Source organism: Megachile rotundata, unplaced genomic scaffold (assembly GCF_050947335.1).
Source record: "Megachile rotundata isolate GNS110a unplaced genomic scaffold, iyMegRotu1 scaffold0504, whole genome shotgun sequence".
NCBI lineage: Eukaryota > Metazoa > Arthropoda > Insecta > Hymenoptera > Megachilidae > Megachile > Megachile rotundata.
The window spans coordinates 75,837-88,282 of record NW_027473801.1 but is presented as its reverse complement, the minus strand read 5'-3'; positions in this window follow the sequence as shown (position 1 = coordinate 88,282).

Genomic DNA, 12,446 nt, shown 5'->3' with positions numbered 1-12,446 from the left:
AATAATATGAGTTAGGTTGATAATAATAAGAGTTATAAGTATAGTAAATGTCGTGCTATCGATCATATCTGCATAATATGGTTAATAATATGAGTCAGATTGATAATAATAAGAGTAATAAGTATAGTAATTGTCGTTCTATCGATCATATAAGCATAATATGGCTAATAATATGAGTTAGATTTATAATAATAAGAGTAATAAGTATAGTAATTGTCGTTCTATCGATCAAATACGCATAATATGGCTAATAATATGAGTTAGATCGATAATGATAAGAGCAATAAGTACAGTAATTGTCGTTCTATCGATCATATAAGCATAATATGGCTAATAATATGAGTTAGATTGATAATAATAAGAGTAATGAGTATAGTAATTGTTGTTCTATCGATCATATCTGCATAATATGGCTAATAATATGAGTTAGATTGATAATAATAAGAGTAATAAGTATAGTGATTGTCGTTCTATCGATCAAATTAGCATAATATGGTTAATAATGTGAGTTAGATTGATAACAGTGTGTGTAATAAGTATAGTAATTGTCGTTCTGTCGATCATATAAGCATAATATGGCTAATAATATGAGTTAGGTTGATAATAATAAGAGTAATAAGTATAGTGATTGTCGTTCTATCGATCAAATCAGCATAATATGGTTAATAATATGAGTTAGATTGATAACAGTGTGTGTAATAAGTATAGTAATTGTCGTTCTGTCGATCATATAAGCATAATATGGCTAATAATATGTGTTAGGTTGATAAAAATAAGAATAATGAGTATAGTAATTGTCGTTCTATCGATCATTTAAGCATAATATGGCTAATAATATGAGTTAGATTGATAATAGTAAGAGTAATAAGTATAGTAATTGTCGTTCTATCGATCATATAAGCATAATATGGCTAATAATTTGAGTTAGATTGATAATAGTAAGTGTAATAAGTATAGTAATTGTCGTTCTATCGATCATATATGCATAATATGGCTAATAATATGAGTTAGATTGATAATAATAACAGTAATATGTACAGTAATTGTCGTTCTATCGATAATATAAGCATAATATGGCTAATAGTATGAGTTAGATCGATAATAATAAGAGTAATAATTATAGTGATTGTCGTTCTATCGATCAAATTAGCATAATATGGTTAATAATGTGAGTTAGATTGATAACAGTGAGTGTAATAAGTATAGTGATTGTCGTTCTATCGATCAAATTAGCATAATATGGCTAATAATATGAGTTAGATTGATGATAATAACAGTAATAAGTACAGTAATTGTCGTTCTATCGATAATATAAGCATAAAATGGCTAATAATAAGAGTTAGATCGATAATGATAAGAGTCATAAGTACAGTAATTGTCGTTCTATCGATCATATATGCATAATATGGCTAATAATATGAGTTAGATTGATAATAATAAGAGTAGTGAGTATAGTAATTGTCGTTCTATCGATCATATAAGCATAATACGGCTAATAATATGAGTTAGATTGATAATAATAAGAGTAATAAGTATAGTAATTGTCGTCCTATCGATCATTTAAGCATAATATGGCTAATAATATGAGTTAGATTGATAATAATAAGAGTAATAAGTATAGTGATTGTCGTTCTATCGATCAAATTAGCATAATATGGTTAATAATGTGAGTTAGATTGATAACAGTGTGTGTAATAAGTATAGTAATTGTCGTTCTGTCGATCATATAAGCATAATATGGCTAATAATATGTGTTAGGTTGATAAAAATAAGAATAATAAGTATAGAAATTGTCGTTCTATCGATCATTTAAGCATAATATGGCTAATAATATGAGTTAGATTGATAATAATAAGAGTAGTAAGTATAGTAAATGTCGTGCTATCGATCATATCTGCATAATATGGTTAATAACATGAGTTAGATTGATAATAGTGAGTGTAATAAGTATAGTAATTGTCGTTCTATCGATCATATATGCATAATATGGTTAATAATATGAGTTAGATTGATAATAATAAGAGTAATGAGTATAGTAATTGTAGTTCTATCGATCGTATCTGCATAATATGGTTAATAATATGAGTTAGATTCATAGCAATAAGAGAAATAAGTATAGTAATTGTCGTTCTATCGATCATTTAAGCATAATATGGCTAATAATATGAGTTAGGTTGATAATAGTAAGAGTAATAAGTATAGTAATTGTCGTTCTATCGATCATATAAGCATAATATGGCTAATAATTTGAGTTAGATTGATAATAGTAAGTGTAATAAGCATAGTAATTGTCGTTCTATCGATCATATATGCATAATATGGCTAATAATATGAGTTAGATTGATAATAATAACCGTAATAAGTACAGTAATTGTCGTTCTATCGATAATATAAGCATAATATGGCTAATAATATGAGTAAGATCGATAATGATAAGAGTCATAAGTACAGTAATTGTCGTTCTATCGATCATATATGCATAATATGGCTAATAATATGAGTTAGATTGATAATAGTAAGTGTAATAAGTATAGTAATTGTCGTTCTGTCGATCATATAAGCATAATATGGCTAATATTATGAGTTAGATTGATAAAAATAAGAATAATAAGTATAGAAATTGTCGTTCTATCGATCATTTAAGCATAATATGGCTAATAATATGAGTTAGATTGATAATAATAAGAGTAATAAGTATAGTAAATGTCGTGCTATCGATCATATCTGCATAATATGGTTAATAACATGAGTTAGATTCATAATAATAAGAGTAATAAGTATAGTAATTGTCGTTCTATCGATCATTTAAGCATAATATGGCTAATAATATGAGTTAGATTGATAATAATAAGAGTAATAAGTATAGTAAATGTCGTGCTATCGATCATATCTGCATAATATGGTTAATAACAGGAGTTAGATTGATAATAGTGAGTGTAATAAGTATAGTAATTGTCGTTCTATCGATCATATATGCATAATATGGTTAATAATATGAGTTAGATTGATAATAATAAGAGTAATGAGTATAGTAATTGTAGTTCTATGGATTATATCTGCATAATATGGTTAATAATATGAGTTAGATTTATAATAGTAAGAGTAATAAGTATAGTAATTGTCGTTCTATCGATCATTTAAGCATAATATGGCTAATAATATGAGTTAGGTTGATAAAAATAAGAATAATAAGTATAGTAATTGTCGTTCTATCGATCATATAAGCATAATATGGCTAATAATATGAGTTAGGTTGATAATAATAAGAGTAATAAGTATAGTAATTATCGTTCTATCGATCATATAAGCATAATATGGTTAATAATATGAGTTAGATTGATAATAATAAGAGTAATAAGTATAGTAATTGTCGTTCTATCGATCATATAAGCATAATATGGCTAATAATATGAGTAAGATTGATAATAATAATAGTAATAAGTATACTAATAGTCGTTCTATCGATCATTTAAGTATAATATGGCTAATAATATGAGTTAGATTGATAATAATAACAGTAATAAGTACAGTAATTGTCGTTCTATCGATAATATAAGCATAATATGGCTAATAATATGAGTTAGATCGATAATGATAAGAGTAGTAAGTACAGTAATTGTCGTTCTATCGATCATATATGCATAATATGGCTAATAATATGAGTTAGATTGATAATAGTAAGAGTAATAAGTATAGTGATTGTCGTTCTATCGATCAAATTAGCATAATATGGTTAATAATGTGAGTTAGATTGATAACAGTGAGTGTAATAAGTATAGTAATTGTCGTTCTGTCGATCATATAAGCATAATATGGCTAATAATATGAGTTAGATTGATAATAATAAGAGTAATAAGGATAGTAATTGTCGTTCTATCGATCATTTAAGCATAATACGACTAATAATATGAGTTAGATTGATAATAATAAGAGTAACAAGTATAGTAAATGTCGTGCTATCGATCATATCTGCATAATATGGTTAATAATGTGAGTCAGATTGATAACAGTGAGTGTAATAAGTATAGTAATTGTCGTTCTGTCGATCATATAAGCATAATATGGCTAATAATTTGAGTTACATTGAAAATAGTAAGTGTAATAAGTATAGTAATTGTCTTTCTATCGATCAAATAAGCATAATATGGCTAATAATATGAGTTAGATTGATAATAATAACAGTAATAAGTACAGTAATTGTCGTTCTATCGATAATATAAGCATAATGTGGCTAATAATATGAGTTAGATCGATAATGATAAGAGTCATAAGTACAGTAATTGTCGTTCTATCGATCATATATGCATAATATGGCTAATAATATGAGTTAGATTGATAATAGTAAGACTAATAAGTATAGTAATTGTCGTTCTACCGATCATATAGGCATAATATGGCTAATAATATGAGTTAGATTGATAATAGTAAGTGTAATAAGTATAGTAATTGTCGTTCTGTCGATCATATAAGCATAATATGGCTAATATTATGAGTTAGGTTGATAATAATAAGAGTAATAAGTATAGTGATTGTCGTTCTATCGATCAAATCAGCATAATATGGTTAATAATATGAGTTAGATTGATAACAGTGTGTGTAATAAGTATAGTAATTGTCGTTCTGTCGATCATATAAGCATAATATGGCTAATAATATGTGTTAGGTTGATAAAAGTAAGAATAATAAGTATAGTAATTGTCGTTCTATCGATCATATAAGCATAATATGGCTAATAATATGAGTTAGATTGATAATAATAAGAGTAATAAGTATAGTAAATGTCGTGCTATCGATCATATCTGCATAATATGGTTAATAACATGAGTTAGATTGATAATAGTGAGTGTAATAAGTATAGTAATTGTCGTTCTATCGATCATATATGCATAATATGGTTAATAATATGAGTTAGATTGATAATAATAAGAGTAATGAGTATAGTAATTGTAGTTCTATGGATTATATCTGCATAATATGGTTAATAATATGAGTTAGATTTATAATAGTAAGAGTAATAAGTATAGTAATTGTCGTTCTATCGATCATTTAAGCATAATATGGCTAATAATATGAGTTAGGTTGATAAAAATAAGAATAATAAGTATAGTAATTGTCGTTCTATCGATCAAATACGCATAATATGGCTAATAATATGAGTTAGATCGATAATGATAAGAGCAATAAGTACAGTAATTGTCGTTCTATCGATCATATAAGCATAATATGGCTAATAATATGAGTTAGATTGATAATAATAAGAGTAATGAGTATAGTAATTGTTGTTCTATCGATCATATCTGCATAATATGGCTAATAATATGAGTTAGATTGATAATAATAAGAGTAATAAGTATAGTGATTGTCGTTCTATCGATCAAATTAGCATAATATGGTTAATAATGTGAGTTAGATTGATAACAGTGTGTGTAATAAGTATAGTAATTGTCGTTCTGTCGATCATATAAGCATAATATGGCTAATAATATGAGTTAGGTTGATAATAATAAGAGTAATAAGTATAGTGATTGTCGTTCTATCGATCAAATCAGCATAATATGGTTAATAATATGAGTTAGATTGATAACAGTGTGTGTAATAAGTATAGTAATTGTCGTTCTGTCGATCATATAAGCATAATATGGCTAATAATATGTGTTAGGTTGATAAAAATAAGAATAATGAGTATAGTAATTGTCGTTCTATCGATCATTTAAGCATAATATGGCTAATAATATGAGTTAGATTGATAATAGTAAGAGTAATAAGTATAGTAATTGTCGTTCTATCGATCATATAAGCATAATATGGCTAATAATATGAGTTAGATTGATAATAATAACCGTAATAAGTACAGTAATTGTCGTTCTATCGATAATATAAGCATAATATGGCTAATAATATGAGTAAGATCGATAATGATAAGAGTCATAAGTACAGTAATTGTCGTTCTATCGATCATATATGCATAATATGGCTAATAATATGAGTTAGATTGATAATAGTAAGTGTAATAAGTATAGTAATTGTCGTTCTGTCGATCATATAAGCATAATATGGCTAATATTATGAGTTAGATTGATAAAAATAAGAATAATAAGTATAGAAATTGTCGTTCTATCGATCATTTAAGCATAATATGGCTAATAATATGAGTTAGATTGATAATAATAAGAGTAATAAGTATAGTAAATGTCGTGCTATCGATCATATCTGCATAATATGGTTAATAACATGAGTTAGATTCATAATAATAAGAGTAATAAGTATAGTAATTGTCGTTCTATCGATCATTTAAGCATAATATGGCTAATAATATGAGTTAGATTGATAATAATAAGAGTAATAAGTATAGTAAATGTCGTGCTATCGATCATATCTGCATAATATGGTTAATAACAGGAGTTAGATTGATAATAGTGAGTGTAATAAGTATAGTAATTGTCGTTCTATCGATCATATATGCATAATATGGTTAATAATATGAGTTAGATTGATAATAATAAGAGTAATGAGTATAGTAATTGTAGTTCTATGGATTATATCTGCATAATATGGTTAATAATATGAGTTAGATTTATAATAGTAAGAGTAATAAGTATAGTAATTGTCGTTCTATCGATCATTTAAGCATAATATGGCTAATAATATGAGTTAGGTTGATAAAAATAAGAATAATAAGTATAGTAATTGTCGTTCTATCGATCATATAAGCATAATATGGCTAATAATATGAGTTAGGTTGATAATAATAAGAGTAATAAGTATAGTAATTATCGTTCTATCGATCATATAAGCATAATATGGTTAATAATATGAGTTAGATTGATAATAATAAGAGTAATAAGTATAGTAATTGTCGTTCTATCGATCATATAAGCATAATATGGCTAATAATATGAGTAAGATTGATAATAATAATAGTAATAAGTATACTAATAGTCGTTCTATCGATCATTTAAGCATAATATGGCTAATAATATGAGTTAGATTGATAATAATAACAGTAATAAGTACAGTAATTGTCGTTCTATCGATAATATAAGCATAATATGGCTAATAATATGAGTTAGATCGATAATGATAAGAGTAGTAAGTACAGTAATTGTCGTTCTATCGATCATATATGCATAATATGGCTAATAATATGAGTTAGATTGATAATAGTAAGAGTAATAAGTATAGTGATTGTCGTTCTATCGATCAAATTAGCATAATATGGTTAATAATGTGAGTTAGATTGATAACAGTGAGTGTAATAAGTATAGTAATTGTCGTTCTGTCGATCATATAAGCATAATATGGCTAATAATATGAGTTAGATTGATAATAATAAGAGTAATAAGGATAGTAATTGTCGTTCTATCGATCATTTAAGCATAATACGACTAATAATATGAGTTAGATTGATAATAATAAGAGTAACAAGTATAGTAAATGTCGTGCTATCGATCATATCTGCATAATATGGTTAATAATGTGAGTCAGATTGATAACAGTGAGTGTAATAAGTATAGTAATTGTCGTTCTGTCGATCATATAAGCATAATATGGCTAATAATTTGAGTTACATTGAAAATAGTAAGTGTAATAAGTATAGTAATTGTCTTTCTATCGATCAAATAAGCATAATATGGCTAATAATATGAGTTAGATTGATAATAATAACAGTAATAAGTACAGTAATTGTCGTTCTATCGATAATATAAGCATAATGTGGCTAATAATATGAGTTAGATCGATAATGATAAGAGTCATAAGTACAGTAATTGTCGTTCTATCGATCATATATGCATAATATGGCTAATAATATGAGTTAGATTGATAATAGTAAGACTAATAAGTATAGTAATTGTCGTTCTACCGATCATATAGGCATAATATGGCTAATAATATGAGTTAGATTGATAATAGTAAGTGTAATAAGTATAGTAATTGTCGTTCTGTCGATCATATAAGCATAATATGGCTAATATTATGAGTTAGGTTGATAATAATAAGAGTAATAAGTATAGTGATTGTCGTTCTATCGATCAAATCAGCATAATATGGTTAATAATATGAGTTAGATTGATAACAGTGTGTGTAATAAGTATAGTAATTGTCGTTCTGTCGATCATATAAGCATAATATGGCTAATAATATGTGTTAGGTTGATAAAAATAAGAATAATAAGTATAGTAATTGTCGTTCTATCGATCATATAAGCATAATATGGCTAATAATATGAGTTAGATTGATAATAATAAGAGTAATAAGTATAGTAAATGTCGTGCTATCGATCATATCTGCATAATATGGTTAATAACATGAGTTAGATTGATAATAGTGAGTGTAATAAGTATAGTAATTGTCGTTCTATCGATCATATATGCATAATATGGTTAATAATATGAGTTAGATTGATAATAATAAGAGTAATGAGTATAGTAATTGTAGTTCTATGGATTATATCTGCATAATATGGTTAATAATATGAGTTAGATTTATAATAGTAAGAGTAATAAGTATAGTAATTGTCGTTCTATCGATCATTTAAGCATAATATGGCTAATAATATGAGTTAGGTTGATAAAAATAAGAATAATAAGTATAGTAATTGTCGTTCTATCGATCAAATACGCATAATATGGCTAATAATATGAGTTAGATCGATAATGATAAGAGCAATAAGTACAGTAATTGTCGTTCTATCGATCATATAAGCATAATATGGCTAATAATATGAGTTAGATTGATAATAATAAGAGTAATGAGTATAGTAATTGTTGTTCTATCGATCATATCTGCATAATATGGCTAATAATATGAGTTAGATTGATAATAATAAGAGTAATAAGTATAGTGATTGTCGTTCTATCGATCAAATTAGCATAATATGGTTAATAATGTGAGTTAGATTGATAACAGTGTGTGTAATAAGTATAGTAATTGTCGTTCTGTCGATCATATAAGCATAATATGGCTAATAATATGAGTTAGGTTGATAATAATAAGAGTAATAAGTATAGTGATTGTCGTTCTATCGATCAAATCAGCATAATATGGTTAATAATATGAGTTAGATTGATAACAGTGTGTGTAATAAGTATAGTAATTGTCGTTCTGTCGATCATATAAGCATAATATGGCTAATAATATGTGTTAGGTTGATAAAAATAAGAATAATGAGTATAGTAATTGTCGTTCTATCGATCATTTAAGCATAATATGGCTAATAATATGAGTTAGATTGATAATAGTAAGAGTAATAAGTATAGTAATTGTCGTTCTATCGATCATATAAGCATAATATGGCTAATAATTTGAGTTAGATTGATAATAGTAAGTGTAATAAGTATAGTAATTGTCGTTCTATCGATCATATATGCATAATATGGCTAATAATATGAGTTAGATTGATAATAATAACAGTAATAAGTACAGTAATTGTCGTTCTATCGATAATATAAGCATAATATGGCTAATAGTATGAGTTAGATCGATAATAATAAGAGTAATAATTATAGTGATTGTCGTTCTATCGATCAAATTAGCATAATATGGTTAATAATGTGAGTTAGATTGATAACAGTGAGTGTAATAAGTATAGTGATTGTCGTTCTATCGATCAAATTAGCATAATATGGCTAATAATATGAGTTAGATTGATGATAATAACAGTAATAAGTACAGTAATTGTCGTTCTATCGATAATATAAGCATAAAATGGCTAATAATAAGAGTTAGATCGATAATGATAAGAGTCATAAGTACAGTAATTGTCGTTCTATCGATCATATATGCATAATATGGCTAATAATATGAGTTAGATTGATAATAATAAGAGTAGTGAGTATAGTAATTGTCGTTCTATCGATCATATAAGCATAATACGGCTAATAATATGAGTTAGATTGATAATAATAAGAGTAATAAGTATAGTAATTGTCGTCCTATCGATAATTTAAGCATAATATGGCTAATAATATGAGTTAGATTGATAATAATAAGAGTAATAAGTATAGTGATTGTCGTTCTATCGATCAAATTAGCATAATATGGTTAATAATGTGAGTTAGATTGATAACAGTGTGTGTAATAAGTATAGTAATTGTCGTTCTGTCGATCATATAAGCATAATATGGCTAATAATATGTGTTAGGTTGATAAAAATAAGAATAATAAGTATAGAAATTGTCGTTCTATCGATCATTTAAGCATAATATGGCTAATAATATGAGTTAGATTGATAATAATAAGAGTAGTAAGTATAGTAAATGTCGTGCTATCGATCATATCTGCATAATATGGTTAATAACATGAGTTAGATTGATAATAGTGAGTGTAATAAGTATAGTAATTGTCGTTCTATCGATCATATATGCATAATATGGTTAATAATATGAGTTAGATTGATAGCAATAAGAGAAATAAGTATAGTAATTGTCGTTCTATCGATCATTTAAGCATAATATGGCTAATAATATGAGTTAGGTTGATAATAGTAAGAGTAATAAGTATAGTAATTGTCGTTCTATCGATCATATAAGCATAATATGGCTAATAATTTGAGTTAGATTGATAATAGTAAGTGTAATAAGTATAGTAATTGTCGTTCTATCGATCATATATGCATAATATGGCTAATAATATGAGTTAGATTGATAATAATAACAGTAATAAGTACAGTAATTGTCGTTCTATCGATAATATAAGCATAATATGGCTAATAATATGAGTAAGATCGATAATGATAAGAGTCATAAGTACAGTAATTGTCGTTCTATCGATCATATATGCATAATATGGCTAATAATATGAGTTAGATTGATAATAGTAAGTGTAATAAGTATAGTAATTGTCGTTCTGTCGATCATATAAGCATAATATGGCTAATATTATGAGTTAGATTGATAAAAATAAGAATAATAAGTATAGAAATTGTCGTTCTATCGATCATTTAAGCATAATATGGCTAATAATATGAGTTAGATTGATAATAATAAGAGTAATAAGTATAGTAAATGTCGTGCTATCGATCATATCTGCATAATATGGTTAATAACATGAGTTAGATTCATAATAATAAGAGTAATAAGTATAGTAATTGTCGTTCTATCGATCATTTAAGCATAATATGGCTAATAATATGAGTTAGATTGATAATAATAAGAGTAATAAGTATAGTAAATGTCGTGCTATCGATCATATCTGCATAATATGGTTAATAACAGGAGTTAGATTGATAATAGTGAGTGTAATAAGTATAGTAATTGTCGTTCTATCGATCATATATGCATAATATGGTTAATAATATGAGTTAGATTGATAATAATAAGAGTAATGAGTATAGTAATTGTAGTTCTATGGATTATATCTGCATAATATGGTTAATAATATGAGTTAGATTTATAATAGTAAGAGTAATAAGTATAGTAATTGTCGTTCTATCGATCATTTAAGCATAATATGGCTAATAATATGAGTTAGGTTGATAAAAATAAGAATAATAAGTATAGTAATTGTCGTTCTATCGATCATATAAGCATAATATGGCTAATAATATGAGTTAGGTTGATAATAATAAGAGTAATAAGTATAGTAATTATCGTTCTATCGATCATATAAGCATAATATGGCTAATAATATGAGTAAGATTGATAATAATAATAGTAATAAGTATACTAATAGTCGTTCTATCGATCATTTAAGCATAATATGGCTAATAATATGAGTTAGATTGATAATAATAACAGTAATAAGTACAGTAATTGTCGTTCTATCGATAATATAAGCATAATATGGCTAATAATATGAGTTAGATCGATAATGATAAGAGTAGTAAGTACAGTTATTGTCGTTCTATCGATCATATATGCATAATATGGCTAATAATATGAGTTAGATTGATAATAGTAAGAGTAATTAGTATAGTGATTGTCGTTCTATCGATCAAATTAGCATAATATGGTTAATAATGTGAGTTAGATTGATAACAGTGAGTGTAATAAGTATAGTAATTGTCGTTCTGTCGATCATATAAGCATAATATGGCTAATAATATGAGTTAGATTGATAATAATAAGAGTAATAAGGATAGTAATTGTCGTTCTATCGATCATTTAAGCATAATATGACTAATAATATGAGTTAGATTGATAATAATAAGAGTAATAAGTATAGTAAATGTCGTGCTATCGATCATATCTGCATAATATGGTTAACAATGTGAGTCAGATTGATAACAGTGAGTGTAATAAGTATAGTAATTGTCGTTCTGTCGATCATATAAGCATAATATGGCTAATAATTTGAGTTACATTGAAAATAGTAAGTGTAATAAGTATAGTAATTGTCTTTCTATCGATCAAATAAGCATAATATGGCTAATAATATGAGTTAGATTGATAATAATAACAGTAATAAGTACAGTAATTGTCGTTCTATCGATAATATAAGCATTATAT